This window comes from Bos taurus, chromosome 3, assembly GCF_002263795.3.
Source record: "Bos taurus isolate L1 Dominette 01449 registration number 42190680 breed Hereford chromosome 3, ARS-UCD2.0, whole genome shotgun sequence".
Lineage (NCBI taxonomy): Eukaryota > Metazoa > Chordata > Mammalia > Artiodactyla > Bovidae > Bos > Bos taurus.
In genome coordinates, this window is record NC_037330.1 from 40,236,115 (window position 1) to 40,262,732 (window position 26,618).

Consider the following 26,618-nt stretch of genomic DNA (forward strand, 5'->3'; position numbering starts at 1 on the left):
TGAACATCAGTGATTACTCAACAAAACTCAGCAAATCAACTATTGCTAACATAGATTCTAAAACACACCAAGTTTAATGTCATTCTATATCACCCAACCCTAGCTTAGTTTTTTTAGTGCTCACAAAGTGCCAAGAGCTGAGCAAAAAGCAATGCCTTGATCAACTCCTTACTTTTCATAGAAAAATTTAGAGTTGTCAGTCCAAAAAGGACTCATAACAAAATTTATTTGAATTCATGTTAAGAGAATATGACTTAAAAACATTTGGGAAAGTATAAGAAGAATGTGACAAACCTATTAAATTAATGTAGTAATTTGTAGCTCAGAAGAGCATGAGATTATTGAATTTGGGCCCAAATGCTACTCTTTCTCTGAGGCTTTTCCAAATTAAGCAAGCTTGCATCCTTTGGAAACTTCTTCAGATGCAAGTGCAAGTACTCATTCAGACAATGAGTGTGGTCTCATTTAATGGACTCATTATCTCTGTTTTTGCTCCATCCTGGGTTCTCTGCCTTTATTACAGAATTAATTTAGAAAAACTAGCTGTCTTCAAAGCAGCTAACTGGTTTGGTTCCTGGCCAACATACCAAACACTCTTCATAGGAGCTCATAATATTGAAAACAAACATTTTGGAAGTGTAGTGGATCGTGTAGGTACTCTCCGCTCTTAACTCCTACAATCCTCCTCTGGACCACACAGTTGAGCGGTTGGTTAGCTACTTATTAGCCACTCTATAAATACTTGTTGACTCATCAACTATGTGTGAGGTTTCATGGTTTTTAATTGTTTGCCCTCTTTAACTCATATTTCCCCAAATAGAATGGTGACTCAGATGGTAAATAAGCCGCCTGCAATGCGGGAGACTGGGTTCGGTCCCTGGGTTGGGAAGATCCCTTGGAGAAGGGAATGGCTACCCGTTCCAGTATCCTGGCCTTGAGAATTCCATGGACTGTATAGTCCATGGGGTCACAAAGAGTCAGACAGGACTAAGCGACTTTCACAATGTGATATTCAAACAGCGTTGTTTTTCTGTCTACATATAATCCCTTAGTATTTTCTTCTAAAGTATTCAGGTAAGGAGAAAAAAATATTTTCCCTATCTTTCACTATTTTTCTTCACAAACTACAGAGAAACGTTGAGTTACTCTCAGTGGCCTTCATGAGAGTCAATTTGCAATTTCAGGAAATGAAGCTAATCCAGCTTACTTTTGTAATACATTTTTATGTCTCCTTAAAAGAAGAAAGACAGGTTGAAAAAAGAAAAGATGGTGGTGATATAATACACTCAGGGAAGATTTAGAGGGGTTTAATGAGGACCATATAAATCAGGGGGAAAAAAAAAAACTATATGCTTGAGGTAGAGAAAGAAAAGACTGCAATAAATTCTGGTTGAAATGACAGATGACTGCAAAACACCTTGTATGTATGAGATGGGATTTGACTTGCATTATAAACAAATGCCTTTTATACTTGCTTGCTATTAGTCATTGCCCAAATTGGTAGCAGAACCAGCAGAACTGATGGTTGAATGAAGGTCTTCTATCATGCAGTCTAATGCATTCTCATGATTTGCCTGTGGTACACAAGAATTGCTTTTCATCATGTCGAACTTTACCAAGAAAAGTGGATTGTGGTGCTTAGCAATAAAACTGGGTATGTGGCTCTCTGACATATTTCAACTTTTGAAGCATAACTTCCCAAGAAGCAGTAGACCAAAAACCACCCTAATGTTTTTTTCTATATTTTACTATGGCATGAATTCTATCAAGAGGTTTTTGGGAGTAACAACACTTTTTGAAACATGCATCCATATTTATAAAATTAAAGTATCCCCCCTACTTTTGAATATTGATTTTATTAAGGTCAAAGGAGTGCAGGAATAAGAGTAGAATGGAAGATAGACCCTGCTTTTTGAGGCTCTCTAAACCAAAATACATCTCAAAATATTAAAAATTAAAATACAAGTATGAAAATGTTAAAATATTTTAAAGAATCCAATTTAATATTTTATAATTTTTAAAATGGTGTGACCACTTGATGTAAGTTTTCCTACTTCTTCTCTGCCTACTTGCAGACTTTGACATTTTTTCTACCTTTTGGAGGATTTATTCTAATTATATGGTACCAAATATTAACTCATAAGTAAAAAAAAGAAAACAAGAAAAACCAATAAAATCCATTCCGCCTCTTGAAACAGGAAATCACTACAAAATAGCAGTTAAAGCTTGTCTTTTTTCTGCTAATGTCCACCCCATCAGGATTTCCCTATATCCAGTAATAGAGCTAATACTAAGTAACATTTGTGTAGCAATTTCTAGGTTACCATTACAGCTTTTTCACAAACACTACCTCATTTAGTCCCCACAATAAACCTTTGGGATGGTTATTATCATTACCATGCTGCAGACAAGGAAACTAAGATTCAAAGACACTAAGCAACTTGTATATAGTTTTCAGAATTCACTGGACTCATTATACAGCCATTAAAAATGAGGATTTCGTCGACAACTTAACAACATGAAAAAGTGCTCATGAAAAAAGAAAAAAAGAATCTTTAAAAACAAAACCCAGCAGGCCATAAATTATAGTAAATACATCTTATTTTCTCCTTTCTGCACTTCAAATTTTCCATAAAAAGCATGTACTAATTTTCATAATGTGATTAGGTCCACAATAATTTTTATTGTCTAGCTAAAACATTAACCTCATACTTTGTTCAATTCCATTCCCAACTTTCTCATAGAAAAGCTATTAATGCCATAGCTGCATAATTGGAGACAAATGTTTTGGAAATGATGAACTGAGGTTTGCACATGAACAGGTTAATTTGTTAATAAAATCACCAGTGTTTTGTTCTCCTTAATTATTTTTTTCCAAAAGCCATTGAATTGTCAGTCAAGAGTAGACTAACTAGAGTGTATTCATTGTAGCTAGAAAATTTTACATTTCCCGTACTCCTGGGGAATACACAGGACTCAAAATAGCTAAGATTTATTGAGTAATTATTTTGTGCTAGATCTTTTATAAAATGCTATAGTAGATTAAGCCACTTAAATCTGACAATAACTCTATGAAACTGGTCTCATTTACCATGCATTTTCATAGTGTGGGAAACTGATCTTGGAATGGAAGATGAACTATCCATGTTCACAGCATGTGAATAGCAGAGATACAACTCAAACCCAGATTTTTTTTTTTAAGCCTGTGTTTTCAAGCTGCTAATTCTGTTCTCCCTAAATTGAAGAATATATGAGTGATCTTAACCCTTGTGACCTGAAACTCAGCTAGTAATCATAATTTATTGGGTAACCTCCTTCATTATTTATTTTAAATTTTAAAGCCATATTTAGTTCTTGGCTCTGCTTTCCATTAACTAGTTATTTGTTATTATAAAGATAAATAAATATAAATTCATCTTCTTTTGCTAGCTTCCACTGACTAGTCATTTGGAGAGCAGGAGAAAGAACTGGGGGGATAATCAAACAAGAAAAAATGTGTCACGTGATGAATTCACAATTCTCTGGGCTTTAATAAATTTTGAAATGTTAAGAGTCAGATTTTAACAGCCCAATTAAATTCACATTGTGTAATTTGTAAATAGAAAAAATATTTCAGACAAAAAAATTATTTTATTCATCAAATACCAATCACAGATGGTCTTCTTTTTTTAATACCACAGAAGTAGAACTTTCTGAAGATGTTCTTCATTTGAGATTTTGGGTTGGTGATAGGTTGCCTCAACATTTATCCAAAAGGTATTTGAAAAACTAAACTATCCTCTTATCTTTGGGGCAATAAATTCTGGCTGCACTAAACTCTCTGGATGTTCATGGGTTTAAACTGTAATGTGTCAAGATAAAAAATGCTACAGGTCAAATGGGAACTGAAATGAAACCAAAGGGAAATAACTAGACTGAGGGGGAGCATTTTCTTGGTCACTCTAAGTTATTTGGTTGTTTTCTATGCAAAAACGTATCTCATGATTTTATTTTATTCTGTCTTTTAGTGAACCATTGCGTTCACATAATTATATATTCTATTCTCCACATTCAATTTGATAGAACATGATAAGAATCAGGTTAGAATTGAAAAAGTTTTTCTAAGTATTTCACTTATTTCTTCTGTTTGTCTTTTAGAGGCTGATCCTATTGATAGCTATATTTGGTGACTCTTGGATAGCAAACTGCAAATACAGATGTACAAGGCTTTAAACATTCTTCAAATGTGAACAGTCTTTGGTTATTCACTAATTCACCCCAAGTTACATTAAGGATCATGCTATTTAGTACAGTTATATTTTTGAATATTAAAGCTTACAAATCCCAAAGAATCCATAACTTTAGGAATATCTGTTTAATTATAAATAAATCATTGTAAATATATTACGGGAATTTTGGTAAGTTTGCATTAAATCAATAACTTAATCTGGTGATCATCAACATCCTTACTGCCTTGAGTTTTCCAAATTATTAAAATGATTATATACCTTCATTTACTTAAATTTTTTTTGGTTTCCTTTTACCAGAGCTTTGTGATTTTCAGTATACAAATACTGTACATGTGTTGTTAAATTTATATGTATGTATTTTGGTTTTTGAGTGATTGTAAATGGTATTGTTTTTAATTTTGGTTTCTATGTTTTTATTGCTAATAAATGGAAATACAATTGATTGGTAGATTCCTGGAATTTTCTATGTAGATTATAATGTCATCTGCAAAAAAAGTTTTATATCTTCTTTTTTGATTTATATGCCTTTTATTTCCTTTTCTTTCCTCATTAACAGCTATGTTGAATGAGTGATGAAAACTGATATCCTTGTCTTAACCTCATTTTATGAGGAATGCAGTCAGTCTTTCATTGTGAAGCATGATGTTAGCTGTAGATTATTTTTTTAAGTTTGTTTTGAATTATCAATTATTACATTACTGTAAGCAACTTTTCCTCCAGGAAAACAATAGAATGGGAAAGACTAGAGTTCTCTTCAAGAAAATTGGAGCTACCAGGAAACATTTCATGCAAAGATGGCCACAATAAAGGACAAAAAAGGCAAGGACCTATCAGAAGCAAAGGAGATTAGGAAGAGGTGGCAGGAATACACAGAACTGTACAAAAAAAGGTCTTGATAACCCAGATAACCACAATAGTGTGGTCACTCAGCTAGAGCCAGAAGTCCTGGAGTGTAAGTCAAGTGGGCTTAGGAAGCATTGCTACAAACAAACCTAGGGAGATGATGGATTCAAGCTGAGTTATTTAAAATCCTAAAAGATGATGCTGTTAAAGTGCTGCACTCAATATGCCAGCAAACTTGGAAAACTCAGCAGTAGCCACAGGACTGCAAACGTTCAGTTTTCATTCCAATTCCAAAGAAAGGCAATGCCAAAGAATGTTAATTACTGTACAATTGCTCTAATTTCACATGCTACCAAGGCAATGCTCAAAATCCTTCAAGTTAGGCTTCAGCAGTACATGAACCAAGAACTTTCAGATGTACAAGCCAGATTTAGAAAAGGCAGAGGAATCAGAGATCAAATTGGCAGGTCAAGAATCAACAGCTAGAACTGGACATGGAACAATGGACTGGTTTCAAATTGGCGAAGGAGTACATCAAGGCTGTATATTGTCACTCTGCTTATTTTTAACTTATTTACAGAGTACATCATGCAAAATGCCAGGCTGGATGACTCACAAGCTGGTATCAAGATTGCCAAGAGGAAAAAAAAAAAAAAAAGATTGCCAAGGGAAATATCAGCAACCACGCATATGTAGATGATACCACTTTAATGGCAGAAAGCAAAGAGCCTCTTGATGAAAGTGAAAGAGAAGAATGAAAAATCTGGTTTAAAACAAAGCATTCAAAAAATGAAGATCATGGCATCCGATCCCATCAATTCATGGCAAATAGATGGTGAAAAAGTGGAAACAGTGACAAATATTATTTTCTTGGGATCCAAAATCACTGTGGATGGTGACTACAGCCATGATATGAAAGACGCTTCCTCCTAGGGAGAGAGGCTGTAACAAACCAGGACAGCATATTCAAAAGCAGAGACATCACTTTGCCAATAAAAGCCCATATAGTCAAAGCTATGGTTTTTCCAGTAGCCATGTATGGATGTGAAAGTGGGACCATAAAGAAGTCTAAGTACTGAAGAATTGATACTTTTGAACTGTGGTGTTGGAGAAGACTCTTGAGAGTCCCTTGGACAGCAAGGAGATCAAACCAGTCAATCCTAAAGGAAATCAGTCCTGAATATTCATTGGAAGAACTGATGCTGAAGCTGAAGCTCCAGTGCTTTGGCCACCTGATGTAAAGAGTCAACTCATTGGAAAAGACCCTGATGATGGGAAAGATTGAAGGTGGGAGGAGAAGGGCACAACAGAGGATGAGATGGTTGGATGGCATCAAAGACTCAATGGACATGTGTTTGAGAAAAGTCAGGGAGACAGTGAAGTGTGACAGGGAAATCTGGGATCGCGAGAGTAAGACACAACTTAGTGAGTGAACAACAACCTGTATTCTAAATAACTTATAATGTGTAATTATCTTTTTGTATTTATTAGTTACTCATCTATCTGGAGGTCAAAATGGGAATACATAATCTTTTTTCAAGACATAGTTACAAAAAATATTTTTGGTCTTTCAAGACTCTTACTTTTTGATATAAACCTATAATTTTTTGTTTATGATAAATATTCATTGAAAACAAATGGAATTAAAATGTGCTTTTCATAGTAATGCAGATGCTTGGAAATGTAACAGCAAATTTTCTTCACTCATTGTAGAAATTTTAGTGCTATACATACAATTCTGTAAGGAATTATATAGAAAAAAACAAGCTTTTAGAAATCAGAACATGTTTGTATTCATTCTAGCTGTTCCACCAACAACAGGGGGAAAAGAAATGAAAGAGACAATTTTCAAACCCCTGCCAGCAAATAATTGCATGGCATTGGGGAAAAAATTAATTTTCTGGGTCTAGTTGCCTCAAAAAAATCTAAAGGATTGAACCATAAAATTTTTGTTTGATTTTCTTTATTTGAATTATTCTTTAAAATGTCACTTTAAGAAAAAAAAAATTCCTGCCATGTAACAAATTTAGAAAAGATTCAAAGAATGCCTGGAAACATGTGTCCTCTGGTTTTCAGACTTAACTTCTAGCTTTTATATTAGCTGGATCATTGTGGTGGTGAGTATGCCATTTTTAATATTTTAAAATGAAAAATTTTTTTTCTATATGTTTAAAATATATTCACAAAAGAAACTTAACGTAAGATGGACAATAAAGTATAAAAAAAATCTACTCCTGGATAATGTCATTTCATCCTTTCTTCCTAATAGCAATATTGTGTGCTTAGTAACAACCCTTAATGAAGAATGCTTCCAGACATTTACTGTTGTATTTAATGGATGGCATGCCAGAAACTTTATGCAAATTATTAATGAATTCTCGATAACCCCATAATGATCTTTCATGTTGCATCTAGTATTTGGGGGTCTTTGCTTTGAAGGTAGATAAAAAGACTACTCTTTCAGATTACACCATGATTGAGTGGGACCATGTAGTCAGTGATGGTCACTTCTAGACTGAATCATTTATTTGTGAAAGCTCTTTTCCTCTGCTTCAGCTAATCACAACTTTTGAAATAATGGTTTCTGAATCAGATGATGTCACAGACTGAGCAGATATGATAGAGAGCAAATATGATGAAGTCTGTCAATTCATGACAGACACACAACCCAGTAACTTTTTAATAAACTACTTAGGTTTATAGGGATTTGGGTACTGTAGCCTAACCAGACTACCAATAAATGCCCTGTTTTACAGGTTAAAATAAACTATGCAGCTAGTAATAAGGAGAATTAAGATACAAACTAAAGTCCATTTCCAAAATGCATGCTTTTCCATACAGCCTACAGTGGTGCAAGGGGCATCCTGGATCCCTTTGCACCAACATTTGGACTTTCAGTCACTTAGTATTATAGCTGTTGTGAAAACCTCAGGTGTTTTGATATTATAGAACACTAAAGTCTTTTCTCTTAGAATGCATTAAAATACACTGTTTATCTAAGGCTCAAATTAATAACTCTGTTACTGCTATGATTTGCATACGGAGGGCATTGGGAATTATGTAGAACAACATTTCATGGTCTTGATGTTGCATAACTCCCAGCTGCTGACCATATGAAGAAGATACATAAACAACTGCAAACACACAATAGAGGGTTTTATTAAAAATACGTGAACTCTGGACCAAACACTGGTGCAAATTGTTAAACTTTTTGGTTTGATTTAAAATATGTAATAAATCTCAGCATAGAGAGTTTAGTTATATGGTACAGTTTCATCTTTTTGTTTAAAGTAATATTTTCATTGGGTAAAAGAAGACATTGTATTATATGCGTCAACTTAGTTTATACACAGCCTTTATTCATTTTAAGAGAAACGCTATACTAACTATTGAACTATTGGATGGTACTTGGAATGAATGATGATCCAATATTTATGGTATTTACAACATTTAAAACATTAAAATTTGATTTTATCTCCGTAGCTCTAGCACAAATCAAATGACAAAATTATATGATGTTTTCGTTTTGTGCTACATTTATACTACAGACTTTATTGGTCTAATAGATTTTGAAAGTGAAAGTAAAAAGTGAAACTGAAGGAGGTCACTCAGTTGTATCCAACTCTTTGCAACCCCATGGACTGTAACCCTCCCTGCTCCTCTGTCCCTGGAATTCTCCAGGCCAGAAGACTGGAGTGAGAAGCTATTCCCTTCTCCAAGGGATATTCCCTACCCAAGGATTGAACCCAAGTCTCCCCCTTTACAGGCAGACTCTTTACTGACTGAGCCACCAGGGAAGCCCAGTGTATTTTGGTTGTAAGCAAAAATATATTGATTTTGCTTGCTTGAGTGCCAATAGGAAGTGACTAAGGAAATCATAATCCAAAATCTTGAGTCAAGAGATTCAGTTAATAAGTCAAACACTCCAAGAAGTTAAAAAAACACCAGTTGGATCCAACCTTCACAAAAGAAAAAATATTTATTCTAAAGGAAAGTGATCTGAAATAACGTGTTCTAAAGCATAACCAAAAAGCATGGCCTAGAACATAATTTGGGTTTCAAAAAACTTTTGACTGACTTTGGAAGGCTCTTTTATCCTATAAATGGACTTCTTCTTCCTTAAAAAGTCATAGTAATATCCTTCCAGTATTATTGTATCTAATATAAATATTCCTGGAGACCTGAAAAGAGCTATCATTATATGTGTTATGTAGCGTTTTTAAAACATTAAGAAAAAAAGGCAAGACATAACCTAGGAGGTGTCAACCGAAAACTATAGAACCAACAATGGATTAATATTCCAAACATATAAAGTGAAAATTCAGGGAAAAATTAATATGATAAAATGCAAGAAACTTATAAAAATAAGAAAATATTTACATGCAAGTAAAAACACATGCCTAGGCTGCAGCCATGAAATTAAAAGACGCTTATTCCTTGGAAGGAAAGTTATGACCAACCTAGATAGCATATTCGAAAGCAGAGACATTACTTTGCCAACAAAGGTCCGGCTAGTCAAGGCTGTGGTTTTTCCTGTGGTCATGTATGGATGTGAGAGTTGAACTGTAAAGAAGGCTGAGCACTGAAGAATTGATGCTTTTGAATTGTGGTTTTGGAGAAGACTCTTGAGAGTCCCTTGGACTGCAAGGAGATCCAACCAGTCCATTCTAAAGGAGATCAGTCCTGGGTGTTCTTTGGAAGGAATGATGCTAAAGCTGAAACTCCAGTACTTTGGCCACCTCATGCAAAGAGTTGACTCATTGGAAAAGACTCTGATGCTGGGAGGGATTGGGGGCAGGAGGAGAAGGGGACAACAGAGGATGAGATGGCTGACTGGCATCACTGACTCGATAGACGTGAGTCTGGGTGAACTCTGGGAGTTGGTGATGGACAGGGAGGCCTGGCGTGCTGCGATTCATGGGGTCGCAGAGTCAGACACGACTGAGCGACTGAACTGAACTGAAGGGCTTCCCTGGTGACTTAGATGGTAAAGAATCTGCCTGCAATGCAGGAGACCAGACTTCCATCCCAGAGTGGCAACCCACTCCAGTATTCTTGCCTGGAGAATCCCCATAGACAGAGGATCCTGGTAGGCTACATTCCATGGTGTCGCAGAGCCAGACATGATTGAGTGACTGACACTTTCACTTTCACTCTTAAAAACACATGCTGAATAAACATAAATTGAATTTGTAATTAAACCACAGTGGTGGCTCAGACAGCAAAGTGTCTGTCTACTATGCGGGAGACCGGATTCTATTCCTGGGTCCGGAAGATCCCCTGGAGAAGGAAGTGGCAATCCACTCCAGTGCTATTGCCTGGAAAATCCTATGGACAGAGGAGCCTGGTAGACTACAGTCCATGGGGTCGCAAAGAGTCGGATACGACTGAGCAACTTCACCTTCACTTCACTTTGCATCATCTTTTATGTACTCATATGGAGGAAATCGAAAGAGCAGCTAATATTACGTGTTCATAGCATGTGAATGACAGGAACTCATGTACACTGCTGAATGGAGTGTAGTCTATAAGCCCCTACATAAAGTCCAAAGCCCTTACTTTGACAAGCAATTTGGCACAATTTTGTAAAGCTGAAGATGTAGGTGCCTTACATTTAAACAATTCCAGCTCTAGGAAAAGTACCATGATATCCTCTACCATTATGTTCCAGGTGACACATACAAGAATATTAACAGAATAGTTTATAATACCAAAATATTGGAAACAACTCAAACTATTCATCAACCTGAGAACAGGAAAATATACATTATGAAACAAAAATGAACCTCATCTACATAATATATCACCAGCGATGCAGCTTATAAATGTAAAATGTAGTATAAGAGAAAAGTTACAGCAGAATACATACATATGACCCACCTAAAATTAATAAACTAGATTCTATATTGTTATGGAACATCTATCTGTGCCAAAAGTATAAAGCAAATAACCTATCACTATAGTTAAATCCGTACAAAGTGTCAAAAAATATAGCCTTATAACACTGAGAGACCTCTTGCTAATGTACATATTCAATGAACTTCCTAGTTGTATAATGCAGGGCCATGAACTAAACTTCCAAGTATATTGCTCATTTTAAAAATTTAATCATGTGCACTTACTATGTCTAAATCAACCAATGCTCCTTATCTAAAGGAATGCCTTATCTTATGTTTCTATAATGGGCCCTTGAATCCTCTAGTGAATATTTTGTTTCAATTTTGTGTTTATTTTACAGCAAACGGTTTTTACAACTAATCACTCACCTATCCCACTTGCCTATCTCTGAAATGACAACTATATGGTCTAAAGAGAAGGTACATAATATGACCACATTCAAGTGATAGCATGTCATGGAATTCTAATGCTTTACTGGACCAAGTCAGCATCTTCTCTTACTGCAGCTATTCAGCTCTCCCTATCAGGGTCTCTCTGCTTCTACTGCTCTCCGTGACTTCAGTGGTTTCTCAACACTGGTCAAATAAGTTAACAAATAAGTAAAATTATTCCACTTCCCTATTTAAAATCCTCCAGTGGTCTCATCCTAAAGGAGATCAGTCCTGAGAGGACTGATTGGAAGGACTGATGTTGAAGCTGAAACTCCAATACTTTGGCCACCTGATACGGAGAGCTGACTCATTTGAAAAGACCCTGATGCTGAGAAAGACTGAGGGCAGGAGGAGAAGGGGACGACAGAGGATGAGATGGTTGGATGGCATCACCGACACAACGGACATGGGTTTGTGTAAACGCCAGGAGTTGGTGACGGACAGGGAGGCCTGGCGTGCTGTGGTTCATGCGGTTGCAGAGTCGGACACGACTGAGCAACTGAACTGAAATGAAGTGGCCTCTTGTTGTTGTTCAGTCACTAAGTCATGTCTGATCCCATGGACCACATCACGCCAGATTCCCTTGTCCTTCACTATCTCCCAGAGTTTGTTCAAACTCGTGTCCATTGAGTCAGTGATGCCATCCAACCATCTCATCCCCTGTTGCCCCCTTCTCCTCTTGGTTTCAATCTTTCCCAGCATCAGGGTCTTTTCTAATGAGTCAGCTCTTCACATCATGTGACCAAAGTATTGGAGCTTCAGCTTCAGCATCAGTCCTTCCAATGAATTTTCAGGACTGATTTCCTTTAGGATTCACTGGTTTGATCTCCTTGCTGTCCAAGGGACTCTCAAGAGTCTTCTCCAGCACCACCAGTTCAAAAGTATCAATTTTTCAGCACTTAGCCTTCTTGATGGTCATAGCCAAATGCTTACACTGGCCTTCGAGACCCCATGTGAGGTAATTCCTTGTTATCCAAGTCATCTGCCCTTTCCCATGCTCATTCCATTCTATTTCTATTCTGTTAGACATGCTCCCACAGCATGACCTTTTAATATACACGTTGTTTCCTCTGCTCGACATTCATTTTCTCTAGAATCCTATAGGGCTTGCTGCCTTACATCCTTTGAGCACTTAATTATCAATTTCTCAGCAAAGCATTTGCCCACCAAACAATTAAAAATTTAAACTTATTTTTATCTGTGCTTGTATGCATATAGAATTTTTATAACTTACTTTTTCCGTTTATTCATCCTTTCCTTTGACTTCTAGAATGTAAGCTGTATAAAGGCAAGAACTCTCCTGACTTTCTTGAGATCTCCCCCCACTCCCCTTTTTTTCCCCTGTATCAGTCATGCTGCTGTCAGTGCCATATACATAATAATACTGATTTTGAATGAATTATTCCTCAAAATTTTGGTATTAGGATTGAGGCATTAACCCCATAAAACCCATTATAAAAAACAGGAAATGTATAATAAGAAGGAAACTTATAAAACATTTAAACTTCCTCTACACTTGTGACCCAGGAAGAATAAGGCCATATAGGAATGGTCATGGTACATCAAAGACACCCATTAAAGGTGAACTGAATGAAGGGATTTTGGCACATAGGAGAGGTAAATGTCCACAGGAAGAGAAAAATTTCCGGAATAGGATTTAAACAACCTCACAGTCTAAGAAAGGACAAAATAATTTCATTCAGCCTAATACTTTCATATTTTGTATTTACTTAAGAGTTTTATGCACAGTTCAACCTTCTTTCTCTTTTCCTTTCTCCAAATAGATTCTTTTCTTCATTGCAAGATGAATTAACTTGTTAGATTGCAACATATTTTGTTTGTTATTATTGCTTCAACTGGAATTGTGATCAGTACAAAGAATTCAAATGTAAATTTCATCCATATTATGCAAATATTGCTTTTGTTTCCTGCAACTTTGAAAAAGACCAATCAAAAGAAGTTAAAACAAAAACACAGATTAAAAAGAATATGAATAAGCACTTACATTGTGATATTTGACCACATACTAATTATTTTTTTTATAATATACTAACCATATGTAAACTGTAACCTCCATGAGAGTAGGAGTATTGTTTATTTTCTTTGTTTCTCTTAGTAAATTTCTTATTAAGGTTGCAAAAAAATGTTGCATAGCTAACAAATTTCAGTGGTATCTACCAAAATACTTGTTTTTTTATTCAGGTTACATGAGGGCTATGGGTCAATCAAGGCTCTGCTGGATCCTGCTGGGTTCTGTGGAGATGTATGTAGCTTCTCAGACCAGATTGAGGAGATATAGGACAAATGTAACCAATTTTCTGGGATGTGCTTATTGTAGAAAGCAGAGCACACTACCAAGACATTTAGCAAAAATTGTAAGCTTCTCCTTGGATGAGACACATAATGGGCTCACTCACTATGCTTTGAACAAGACTGACAATGGATTGAGAAACTTACAAGAATTCATGGTAAGTCTGAGCACAGACAATTATCTTATACAGGAGGAGTGGATAACTGAAAACAATAGTGAAGTCTACCACAATCATATAACCCAAGCAGCTAGAACAATGTCTGTTTTGTTAATGTATATCAAATGCATATTTTTAAGATTTAATAATTGAGTTTTTTTAATTTCATACCTGAAACTTATATAATAATAGCAAATAACTTTATAATTGATCAAGATTAGGAAATATACATGTTACATATATATATATATTTTAGGAAAATCAAAGACCATTGATCTCCTAAAGTGGTCTACAATTTGGATATACACACACCCAAGGATATGTGAGTATGGTGGACATCAGGATCATTGAAGGGATTGATATTTAGATCCTCAACTTCCATGTTATTCTTTCCCGTTTTTGTTCTTCCTTAAGAAACATTTCTGGGGCTTTCCTGGTTGCTCAGTGGTAGAGAATCCGCCTGGGAGAGATCTGCCTAGGAGAGAATCTGCCTAGGAACATAGGAGACATGGGTTCAGTCTCTGGGCTGGGAAGATTCCCTGGAGAAGGAAATGGCAACCCACTTCAGTATTCTTGCCTGAAGAATCCATGGACAGAGGAGCCTGGTGGGCTACAGTCAGACACAACTTAGCAATTAAGCAACGACAGCAAATAAAGCATTTTTAGTCTGTCAAATCTCCTATCTCAGCTCCCTTTTTAAGTTGCCATTCTATGTCATTAAGAAAGAAAGCATATTCCCTTCTATGGAGAATCTTTGCAGCCCAGGATCAAAAAATCTCCAGGGCATCAAACAAAGGAATATGCTTCTCAGTAAAAGCCAGGCAAAGATAGTTTCATGGGGTCTATGTCCAACTTTATTCTTGTGACCCCACTCCAGGCAATGTTTCACGGCATTACTCACTTTCTTCCTTAACTATCTTATGGCTGAAATTCAAAAGTGAGGAAGTTTACAATATATAAATATATATATATACACACACACATTTACATATATATACATGAAACGTGAAAGTGTTAGTCTCTTAGTTGTGTCTGACTCTTTGTGACCCCATGGACTAGCCCACCAGGTTCCTCTGTCCATTGGATTCTTCAGGCAAGAATATTGGAATAGGTAGCCATTCCCTTCTCCAGGGGATCTTCCCAACCCAGGAAGTGAATCCAAGTCTCCTGCATTGCAGGCAGATTCTTTACTGTCTGAGCCACCTATATATATTTATCATATATGTACATATATAATAATTTTAAAAATAAAGTCTAATTCTTTTTGCCAAAAAAAATTATTTGGCTAATAATTTATTTTGCAAAGAGGACTGTCTTTGTCAATTGGATTATACGGCAACATTTCTCATAAACTGAATGAGCTAAATATGTTACTCTGAGGTTATCATAAAATCCAATTAAAGAACTAAAGTTTATAATATATAATATTCCGTAAAACTTATCCTTCACTACTATTAAAATCATAGTCATTTTATATCAAATTTGAAATGAACAAGTGAAAACAGTATTTCAAAACTTTTCTGCATGGCATGCAAGAAAAAGTGTTTCATCTGGTCAGTGGAGACAAGAAAATGAACTGCCAGTGTAATATGAAGACATTGAAGACGTATTTTATCTAATTATCAATTATACATGAGGCTAACTCTATTGTTACTTGCAAAAAGCTAATGATTTCTAATAAATGTCTAAAATCTCCACACACAAAACCAAATACGGGGTTTTGTGATTGATACCTTGAAGGTTTTATTTTGATGAGCTGTTATAAGGCAGGTGTCCCAGCTATTGTGAAATAAACACAAGAAATGCAACATAATGATAAGGATCTGAATGTCATAATGGTTATTCTTTTGCACCTAAATTATGTAGTGACTAGTCATTCACAGAGGCTGCATTCACATGTGGTAAACCACAATTGAGGAGCTGAAATGGTTTGTCTTGAGGGCGTAAAAGAAATCATTTCAGGGCTGTAATGATTGGATTGCAGGGCTCAACACCACCTACTTCAGCTATCAGAGCTGATGTGAAGGTACGGTCAAACAATCAACCTATTGAAAATTAAATATATACGAAAGAATTGCTGGCTTTAAAGCAATCTAAACTGTATATTCTAAAAAAACATACTATATAGTCTGAACTATGTATTATAAAGTTGATTGGCTTAGACTACTTGACTGCTTTTTTAGCCACACAACAGGTCTTATGTTGCAGAATTTGTATTTTACATCAATCACCTGGCAGTGAAATACTGAACTTATGAACTAAATTTTAAAATGCATTTTTGGAAATTACGTTATTACTTCTTTATATGCTAGCTAAAACTCTGATGGCATTCTAGCCACACAGTGACTGTATACACCTAATTCTAAATATCTACAAATAAAGGAAAGCTCTTGATCAATGATGCATATTCCCCTATATCCAGATTTATTCCAACTATTTGTTATAAAAAAGTTAGGTAATTGATATTTCATCTTATTTTTGTATCTTTTGGACATAACATAGAAAAATAAAATTTAGACAACTTCATAACAAAGACCATCATACAGTTTTAAGTAGTTGAGAGGAAAGGACTTATAAACCATGTTGATAGCAAAAGCCAGGAGGTAAAAGTGCTCTTCCAGGACTGCTATAAGCCACTTTCATTTGGTTTGGGAAACTTACTTTTTGTATGTTTATTTTCCCCTTTATATTTAACCACGGAGAAGGCAATGGCACCCCACTCCAGTACTCTTGCCTGGAAAATCCCATGGATAGATATTTAACCAAGTATGCTATCTGAAGGGGAAAATATCAGATATACAATTATTCTCAATGTAAAATTAAATTCAACAATTAAGTATATTAAATATATTTTCCAAGTTGAAATCATTCAGCAAGCTATTGACCCATTTCCTTAAGTATATTTTTTAGTTCTTTCCACTTCCTTTGTCTTGACTACAGGGTTAAGGCTTTTGGAGTTTTAAAGACAAATTAATTCTCTTTTAAAATTGACATGTTTTAATTGACATGACATTAATTCTCTTTTGAAATGTTTCAACAAATGGCATATTACATTGTATTACTAAGCTTTTAAAGATGCTATTATATTTTTTATTAAGTTATAATCAAACTAGTTGAGTACACTGAAAGTATTTGGTGGCTTCACACCACAACCCCTCAAGTCCCCAGACCCAGGGAGGAGATCCCCACTGCCTGAACTGAACATGGCAGGGAAGGGACAGCTTGTGATTCCATCCGACTCTTCAAAGAATGATGCATCTTTCAAAATGCACCTGGAGGGATAAAATTGTATTTGGGGTGTGTCTACATTCAAGGAAAGATAAAGTTGTAAATGGTGATTTAATGCATGGATTAAAGAAGCAAACGTTATTGCTTTTGAGGAATTTAAAATTTAGGGGAAAATGTAAATGCATTAAATAATATAAGTATTTGCATGTAGTCTAATGTGTTCCTTAAGATGAATATCTTAAGAATATATTTATTTTAAGATATTCACCATTGGCTTCCCTTATGACTCAGACAGTAAAGAATCTGCCTGCTCTGTGGGATACCTGGGTTTGATCCCTGGGTTGTGAAGATCCCCTGGAAAAAGGAATGGCTGCCCACTCCAGTATTTTGACCAGGAGAATTTCATGGACTGTATAGTCCATGGGGTTGCAAAGAGTCGGACACAAATGATCAACTTTCACTCTCACTTTGCATGTAGTTCGATGGGTTTCTCAAGATGAATAAGGTGTGGTAGTTGGTGTCTCTAGCAAGGTAGCAAACCAATCAGTTGCTGGAACACAAGAGCTGTCCAGGTTTTGTGAAAAGAAGGTGAAGGTATACTGGAGATCAAAGCTTCATCCAGTAGGATAGAAGTATTTGTTTGTTTGTTTTTTTCCAAAATAAACGATGTTTTATTGAAGTATAGTTGATTTATAATTTGCATAACTTCAGGTATACAGTAAAGTGATTCAGTTATAAACATACATACATATACATATATGTATATACATATGTATTCTTTTTCAGATTCTTTTCCATTGTAGGCTATTACAAGACATGGAATATAGTCTGTTATGCTATTCAGTAGGTCCCTGTTGGTTTTCTATTGTATATATAGTAGTGTATCTGTTCATCCCAAACTCCTAAATTATCCCTCTGGCCCCTTTCCCCCTTAGTAATCATAAATTTGTTTTCTATGAAATAGGACAGATTTCTGATCCTCTAATGTACCTATTCATATAAGCATGACATACACAGCTAAAGTTAAGGTAAAACATTCTTTTTAGCTGCATCAGCGTGGCTTAATGGCAACATGAGCTTATGGTTCACCTAATAAATTCACAAGATTAATTCCAGACTTTACCACTAGGCTAGATAGATTTACTATTACATTCAGGCGTGCTCCAGATTAGGCCACAACTTTGATGGGAATGAGTCCATAGACAGAATTGTCTGATGTTTAACTTGAGTAGAAAAAATGATTAAATCACTTTGGATTTATTCACATATTTCACTTATAAGTCACTTCACTTCAGTCGTGTCTGACTCTGTGCGACCCCATAGACGGCAGCCCACCAGGCTCCCCCGTCCCTGGGATTCTCCAGGCAAGAACACTGGAGTGGGTTGCCATTTCCTTCTCCAATGCATGAAAGTGAAAGGTGAAGTCGCTCAGACGTGTCCGACTCTTAGCAACCCCATGGACTGCAGCCTACCAGGCTCCTCAGTCCATGGGATTTTCCAGGTAAGAGTACTGGAGTGGGGTGTCATTGCCTTCTCCGATTTCACTTATAGCTATTGCTAATTTATTAGATAACCAACACCATTCCAGGTACTGATGATATACCATTAAATAACATAAATACCCTGATTTCATGATTCTTAACATACTAGTGGACATAGTTATAATTCTTCATTCATTTTCATGGTACTTTTCCTTTGAGAAAAAAATAACTGAAGGAAATCTCAGTGAAAAATAACATATTGAAGTTTTTGATTTGGCCCTAAAATTTGCTCTCAAATAATCTGTGGTTTCTATCTACCTTTCATTATTCTTTTGGGTTTTGCGGACTATATAGGGCTGACTATGTGCTCAGTTGCTCAGTTGTGTCCAACTCTTTGCCACCCCATGGACTGCAGCCCACCAGGCTCTTCTGGCCTTGGGATTTTCCAGGCAACAATACTGAGTTGGATTGCCGTTTCCTCCTCTGGGGTGTTTTCCTGACCCAGGGATCAAACCCACATCTCCTGTCTCCTGCACTGCAGGTGGATTATTTGCCCACTGAGCCACCTGGGAAGCCCAGGGTTGACTATGGAAAATTCCAAAATGAGGAAATTGGGTCTTGGTGTTTGTTACTACATTTTAGTGTTCTTTGTTCTCATCCCCCCTTAAGATATTTTCCAATGGTAAAGCAGCATAAAGAAATAGATATATTACAGTTTGCAGGCTGGGGCCTGTTGGATTTGAATCTGGAGTCTATTAATTACTAATTGTATATCTTGCTGCTCAGATGTCTAGAGCACCTGTTTCCATATGTGTAAAACCGAGTTGGGAGCTGAGACTGTGACTGAGGAGGGAAGGCAGGAGACTATTGCTGCTCCGTTCCTCCCTACCTCTGACAGCTGCTGGGCTCCCTCCAGTGCCCTGAGAAGCTATGAGAGATCAGCAGAATTCATGGTTCCCAGAGAGATTTGAATTTTTTAAAGATGTATATTTTTTGGATAGCTAAACTTCTATCTCTAGCACTATGTTAAGAGTTTGGAACAAAAACAACTGAAAAAATAATATTCAGATAGACATGTTTTTCTAAATTTTCTAGGAAATAGTATGTATCTCTCCTCTTTTTCACCCAGTACATAACCTCACTGAGTCCTCCTAAGTAGGTATCTCAGAAAATATTAGAATATACTAACAAAAAGTGAAAGTCTCCTTCTGAAACTGAGGTTTTCCAGACCAACTCATTTATTTTGTGGCAAAGATTACCATCACACGTCCAGGGCTTTGTTTGCCTGGGGTCAATTCCTGTGGTTCCCATAGTTGGAAGGGAATCATAAGAAGTTGGGAAAGACAGATGTTGGGCAAGGCTAACCATTAGTCGGCAGCTGCAGTTTCACATGTTTGAAATCGCATTGTGGTGTTTTAGTTTGATTCTTATTTTCTGTTCAGCCTAAACACTTGCCACTCTTGTGAAACTATGGATTATAAAGACCAGAGTCCAAATCTTAATCACATTGCTTTAATATCTCACTGTTATAACCAATGCCATCCAGAAATCTCTCAAAGAAGCATATTATAATGGTACCAAGGAAAAGTTCACCGTCTAAACGTTCATTGTTGATTTTAAAGAGCATTCTTAGAGTTCTGCTTGCTTTAAAGGAACGTAAAGCTTACATTAAGCCTTCTCAGGTGGCTGCAGCTGTGGTAAAGAATCTGCCTGCAATTCAGGAAACGCAGGCTCGATTCCTGGATTGGGAAGATCCCCCGGAGTTGGAAATGGCAACCCACTCCAGTATTCTTGCCTGGAAAATCCCATGGACAGAAAAGTTTGGCAGGCAAACTGTTTGCCATAGGGTGGCAAACAGTCGGACATGACTGAGCAACTGAGCTCGCACACAAAAGCTTAACTCTTCTGAAAAATGTGTGGGTAATTCTTAATACCCATGCCACTGAAAGTCAGCTTTTACCTCACTTGAGGTGAGATTTCACCTCACTTGAAAGTGATACACGGATAATTCTCTGATCCTTTATCAGCTTTTTTTCAAAAGTAGTAACTCAGATTCTTGAAGTTGCAGTCACACAGGAAGTTCACACCAAAGTTTTGCTCTCTGTTTGCTGTGTGACCTTTTTGCAAATCCCCTAACCTCTCTGAATCTTATCTTGTAATTTGTAAATGACTACCAAGAACTGTGAATGGAACTGATATTTCACCCCAAATTTAAGCAAACACATTAGCATGCCTCATTTTCATGGATTCTGGCAGAGGACATAAAACTACTGGGTCAGAGAAAAAGAACAGTTTATTACTCACAGCAATAACAATAGCCAGATCTTCGTTTTCCTCTGCCTTTTCCCCAGGCTTCAGTTCCCACAAAGCAACACAATGGGGACTTTTGAGAATTCAGAAGTGGAAGGGACTTTTATATTAACATTTACTTAATCATCCAGATTTTTTTTTTTAAAGAACACTGCTTCGTGCTCACTCTTTCTTTGCTTTTATCATGGAATATAGATTATCTCGGTAAAACTTTTCATATACTTTTGCTTGGTTTAGTTAAAGAATTTACTGTTTCTTCAAGCAGGGGCAAGACTCAGGGGGTGTAAATATTTCTTATAAACTTTCAAATTAGCCAACATCTTTTCTTTAGTTGTACCTGATGCTCCCAAGCCCTAAACTTCAGTGGATTCTTGACATGAAAGCCTCAGTTTCTGGCTTCTTGCCTATAGGCCTACATTTTATTTGTCTCCAGTCTTCTCAATCAAGCCCTATTTCCCATCCATTTTCTGGCTTTGAAAATTTTATTGACATGACATGTTTGCTGTTACATCTATTCCCATTTTCTTTGTCCTTGTAGATTTATACTTCTTTTTTTGTTCAGTCTCATTTAAATCAATTTTCAGGAGGAAGTGAAACTTAAAAAATCTCCGTTAGCATGATTTTAGAAACCAATGTTCTGAGGTGTTGCAAGTGTTTTCTTACTCTTTTTGAGTCCCAAGTTATTACTTGGTGTAAACAAACCGAACATAAATGGTTCTATGGCATTTAATTATTTTTCCTTAACTCTTTCCCCAAGCCCTGGGATAAAAATAATATTTATTTTACTGTGGATACTTATGACACCAACAACTTTTCTGAATTCCTAAAAGGATCATAATTGTTCATTCTTCAAGGTGAAGTTACTATAATGTGATCTTGTGTAAAATTCTTCTCCTTACTCTTCCCCTAACTGGCTCCATAGTTTGTTTGATTCCATTTCCCTGATACGTAAGAAAAGTTAGTGCTTGGGCTTCCCTGATAGCACAGTGGATAGGCGTCTGCCTGCCAATTCAGGGGACACAGGCTTGATCACCGGTCCGTGAAGATTCCACATGCTGCAGAGCAACACAGCCCATGTGCCCCAACTGCTGAGCCCACACTCTAGCGCCCATGAGCCACAACTACTGAAGCCCACACGCCTAAGGCTTGTGCTCTGCAACAAGAGAAGCGGTCTCAGTGAGAAGTCCATGCACCACAACTAGAGTAGCCCTCACACACTGAAACTAGAGAAAGCCCACAAAAAGCAAAGAAGACCCAGCACAGCAAAAAAAATAAATTATATGAAGAAATAAAATCCTAAAAAAATAACTCAGTGCTTTTGTAAAGATTCGGTGTAAAATATACATATTAAATGATTTGAATACAACAAAATATTATATAATGTAAAAGATTAATTGAGGGAAAATAGTCTATATATTTTAAACTTTTAAAAACAGTGCTATTTTTTTTTAAAATCATCATTTTGGTTGATTTCTTTGTATATGCTCCAATTGCCTTACATTCTCTTATTTTTTTTTAAATTTTATTTTATTTTTAAACTTTACACTATTGTATTGGTTCTGCCATATATCGAAATGAATCCACCACAGGCATACACGTGTTCCCCATCTTGAACCCTGCTCCCTCCTCCCTCCCCATACCATCCCTCTGGGTCATCCCAGTGTACCAGCCCCAAGCATCCAGTATTGTGCATCGGACCTGGACTGGCAACTCATTTCATATATGATATTATACATATTTCAATGCCATTCTCCCAAATCATCTCACCCTCTCCCTCTCCCACAGAGTCCAAAAGACTGTTCTATACATCAGTGTCCCTTTTGCTGTCTCATATACAGGGTTATTGTTACCATCTTTCTAAATTCCATATGTATGCATTAGTATACTGCATTGGTGTTTTTCTTTCTGGCTTACTTCACTCTGTATAATAGGCTCCAGTTTCATCCACCTCATTAGAACTGATTCAAATGTATTCTTTTTAATGGCTGAGTAATACTCCATTGTGTATATGTACCATAGCTTTCTTATCCATTCATCTGCTGATGGACATCTAGGTTGCTTCCATGTCCTGGCTATTAAAATTCCTTCTGAGACATAGTACCTTCAATTGAGAGTAACCAATGTCAAATACAATGCTTTCTGTTTTCACTCATTCCATTAACATGTTGCATTCCAGTATTTTGTCAGATTTTGAAGTATATGTGGAATTCCACTTTAACAAATATCATTTTAATGCCAGTTCTCCACAAAAGAGTACTTCCAGGTTCCAGAACGCATGAAAACAGTATATGAAAAAGCTCAAATACTATTTTATTGACTTGGATATAATAATCTGTAGTAAATGGGAAAAAGTATGTTTATAAGACATATTTAGAAATCCATGTCTACCTGGTGATATTTTAAATGTAGGTCTTGTTCCTTAAAATATTAGGTATAGTGGATAATTGAAGAAAATGGAAATTGTTATTTAATATTTAATCTGGGCTTTCCAGGTGGCACTAGTGGTAAAGAATCTACCTGCCAATGAAGAAGACACAAGAGGAAGCGGCTATATCCCTGGGTTGGGAAGATCACCTGGAGGAGATGGCAACCCACTTCTGTATTCTTGCCTGGAAAATCCCATAGACAGAGAAGACTGACAGGCTACAGTCCATTGGGTCGCAAAGAGTTAGACATGTCTGAGCACCTGAGCACACATTGTAATATCTAGACCTCATCTAGGATATTTGTTATGCTAATACTAGAAACACCTAGTGTTCTGAAACGTTTTGTGTTGCAAATCTACAAAAACAGTAAAGATAACTTCTCAAGGACCCAGGTTGTGGCACTTTTAAAAAGTGAAAGTGAAAGTTACTCAGTCTTGTCCACCTCTTTGCGACCCCACAGACTGTAGCCCAACGGGTTCCACTGTTCATGGGATTTCCTAGGCAAGAATACTGGAGTGGGTTGCCATTCCCTTCTTCAGGGAGTCTTCCTGACCCAGGAATTGGACTTGGGTCTCTTGCATTGCAGGCAGATTTTTTAGTGTCTGAGCCACCAGTGAAGCCCAGTGTAGTCACAAATTATTTGATGGGCTGCTTTATCTCATCATGATATAGGGTCTATATCACTTCTCCTTGAACCTGGGCAAGATTGTGACTGTTTCAATGAATACAGTACAGCATACAAGCTCATGAAAGACTGTACATCTTCATCTTGTTATCCGGAACATTTCTTCTTGAAACCCTGGGTCATGGTGTATGAAGTCCTACTACTCTGAGGTTTCCATGCCATTAGGAAGCCCATGTTACATGGAAAAGCCACATGAAGACATTTTGGTTGACAGTTCCAGCTAAACCCAATTTGAGTCATCCCAGCCCTGGCACAAGATAAATGAGTGAAAATGTATCTAAATGATTTCAGTTCCCAGCCTGTTAAGTTACTTCCAACTATTTCAATCTTCTCATGTCACACCCTGGACATCATGGAGCAGAGACCATCATCCAACCTGTGTGCATCTGAACGTTGGACCTATAAAACTGCAAGCATAAGAAGCGGTAATTGATTTATGCCACTGAATTCTGAGATTTGTTTTGCAGTAAATGATATCTAACTAACCTTAAATCAGCAATGGCCTTGAAAAAGTTTTGTTCTTTGCCACATAAAATTAAAAGAATTTTATCTTTGGATCAATCACTTTGCAGAAGTCAAGAGAAGCATAATAAATTATCTTTTGAAATCAAAGGATGCACACACTCTAATGCTGTCATATTTAATAATGAATGTATTGGATGTGCTTTCATTTTTTGCTTTAGGTAGGCACATTTAAAAATTTAGAGTATCTTACAATATGTCTTACAATATATTCACAAATATATTCAATTTTCTTATGTGCAAAATAAATTATTTTAATAATATTATCTCACAGACAGTAGAATACAAATGTATCAAAGTGGTAATGGAGATATCATATATCACAAAAGTTTCAAAAAGTACACAAAGTCAGGGTTAAGGCATGCAAGTTGAAGTTGGGAAATATTCTTAAGAATATATCTTTACTGACATTGTTTGATTTCTCATGCAAATTTTAATTTACAAAGTACTCCTTGGTTTCCCTGGTAGCTCAGCTGGTAAAGAATTCGCCTGCAACACAGGAGACTCCGGTTCGATTCCTGGGTGAGGAAGATACCCTGGAGAAGTGATGGGCTACCCAACCCAGTATTCTTGGGCTTCCCTGGAGGCTCAGATGGTAAAGAATCCTCCTGCAATTCAGGAGACTTGGGTTTGATCTCTGGGTTGGGAAGATCCCTTGGAGGAAGACATGGCAACCCACTCTAGTATTCTTGCCTGGAGAATCCCCATGGACAGAGGAACCTGGCTGGCTACAGTCCATGGGGTCACAAAGAATCAGACATGACTGAGTGACTAAACACTGCACAGCACCTTGCCTAAAGCCCTTTTCCCCCTTCATCTAAACATACCTCAAGTTTGACTTACTATTTTCTTGAATACTCATAATCACCCTGAATTCTTCTCTGAAACTATGCCTATCCTTTCAACACATTAAAAAAAAACTTAAACATCTGTGTCAAAAATTTATCTAGAAAAAAACTCTAGTGTTATTTATTGCCCTTTGCAGTGGGTTGTGGCAATTAAAGATGTATCTAGAGAATTTCACAGAAGTTTATATCAAATAAACTTGGGATAGAAATGTTCATTCAGAAATAAATGCTGTAGATATACCTGGGATAGATATGCTTCTTTAAAAATAAACAATGTTTGACAGAGATTATTCAAAAGGGAATTCCCAAGTAACTCTTATGCTTTCAGGGTGAATGAAAGGTGATTAATTCTTAAGAGTCCCTTCTAACTAAAAATGCCCAAACCATTTATGAACGGTCAGGCTACAAAGTGAGTGACAGGATGAATATTAGAAATGATACCTGCAGGAATTCTTACTAATTCTTACACATGGCAGGTCACTCTTCATGATAGCTTAGGTCATCGTCATTCACACTCTAAGAACGTATATTCTAAGAATGCCTATTTCAGAAGAAACACAGTTGACATCCTCACCAAGGAGTTCTTGTCCCATTCAGAGATCATAAAAACAGCCTCCCTGGTGGCTCACTCAGTAAAGAGTCCGCCTGCAATGCAGAAGACCCAGGTTTGATTCTCAGGTTGGGACCATCACTTGGAGAAGGATATGGCAAACAGCTCCTGTATTCTTGCCTGGGAAATCCCATGGACAGAGGAGACTGGTGGGCTACAGTCTATGGTGGGCTACAGTCTATGGGGGTCTCAAGAGTCAGACACGACTTAGCAACTAAATCACCAACATTAGTTAAGCCTCACCATACCTTGGAACTGTATATTAAATCAATTTTACAGGTATGGAAAACAAGAATAATAATAAATAGTGAAAGTGAAAGTGAAGTGAAGTCACTCAGTCATGTCCGACTCTTAGCGACCCCTTGGACTGCAGCCTACCGGGCTCTTCCGTAGGGATTTTCCAGGCAACAGTACTGGAGTGGGGTGCCATTGCCTTCTCCCAATAATAGGTAAGTCAATATTTATTGAGCCATTGATAGATAAATAGATACACACATAAAAGTCATTCAAGTGCTTTATATCTATTATTTAATTCTTATTACAACCATATGAGATAGTATTATTTTCTTAATTTATAGATGAGTCAGCTGAGACCAAGAGAATTTAAGTACTTCCTACAAAGTCATCTAGTCATGAAGT